Below are 1,605 nucleotides of genomic sequence, written 5' to 3'. Positions count from 1 at the left end.
AGAGAGAGAGAGAGAGAGAGAGAGAGAGAGAGAGAGAGAGAGTTTGACACTCCTGACATTATACAAATGATAACCTAGGCTTCTGTCAAATAAAATTTTGCATAGAATTCTAAGCACACTTAACTTTTGAAAATATTCCACTAATATCAGCAAGGTTTACTTAAAGTTTTCAATATACATGATTAGGAGCAAGGATACTGCAATTATTTCTTTCAAGAAATGGCAAAATAATGTGGAGATACTCGAGTGGTGGTTAATTAAGACTACATAATTGTTGGTTGGAATCCTAAGTCCCAAACACATCACTTGGAAGTAAGTTCAGCATTGGGATTTCCTTTTGGGTAATGTGTTTAGGTTTGTGGTGTAAAAATAGTATAGTCCCATATCCATATCTTAATTATCTAGGAGAATTAGCTGAGGAAAAATGACTAATAACAGATAATCATACTTTTTTCCTCTACTGGTAATAGCTGTGTTTTCCTGAATCAGCTGAAAATTCTTTGTTATACTTCCATTTCTATTCACACAGTATTTTTTTCATTAAAAGACGATTTTAAAAAATAATTTTGTTCTGGATTTCCTTTATCTGTCTAGCTTAGGTCTGACTTAAATGTGAAATATGCTTATATATTAGTCAGGTTGTAACTTAAGTATCCTAAAATGTCATAGTGGTTATCCTTCTTGTAGTAACATAGTCCCCAACTGAACTAAACCCCTTTGAAACCAATGGGACATTCATTGTGACTAACTTAAACCACATTGATTTAAATAGTGCTTAAGGACACTATTTGGAATGGGGTTTAACTGCATGACCAACAGCCTTTTAAACAGGCTGGTGCTAATATTTTGAAATATACTTGTATCTCAATGAAGAAAAAAGCCTTTTCTCTCATTTTCATTTTGCATTTGCCCTTTACTGCTATGACAAATGAATATGGAGAAGATTGCATATATTTCTGCTTTTATGAATTCCCTAGAGATATTATGTCAAGTAAATTCTAAATCTGATGGATTTCACAGATTGTAAACTCTGCAGATCCAAATGAACATTTTCCTCACATTGGCTATTGAGTGGTTAACTCTCCCCTATAACTTGCCATTTGCTCCTGTGTGAAGTTCGTTTTCCCTTTGCCTTCCCTCATTGAATCTATGGCAGCCTTTTCCAATTTGCTGCCCACCAGATGTCGGGGAAGGCTGACCAGTGCAGTAGTTTGCTGACTCTTTACCCAAACACTGTAAGCCACTGCATTTCTCTTTCTCTTCGTCTCTCTTTCAATGAGTGCAATGCACATCCCCTCATGGTGTACTCATTAAGTCTGCAGACCTATAGTCTCTGGGAGGCTATTCCAGGGGCCGATCTCCTCCTCCAAGGATGGAGAGAGAGAGCCCAGCTCCTGCAAAAACGCCTGGAGCACCAACGTTAAGAGATGCAAGATTTGGCCATGGAATGGGCATATCAGAGGACAGTTCCACACACGTACACATAGGGAAATAATACTTCATCACACAACCATATGTCCATTAACTTGGAGGTCCTCCAATGCATAGTGGGAGAAGCAGCAAGGAAGTTTTTTGCCCATCTTCACCTACATGTCCTCCCACCCT

The sequence above is a fragment of the Varanus komodoensis genome, unplaced genomic scaffold (assembly GCF_004798865.1).
Source record: "Varanus komodoensis strain SLA01 unplaced genomic scaffold, ASM479886v1 scaffold4, whole genome shotgun sequence".
Taxonomy (NCBI): domain Eukaryota; kingdom Metazoa; phylum Chordata; class Lepidosauria; order Squamata; family Varanidae; genus Varanus; species Varanus komodoensis.
The sequence above is the reverse complement of the archived record's forward strand: the minus strand, read 5'-3'. Positions refer to the sequence as shown.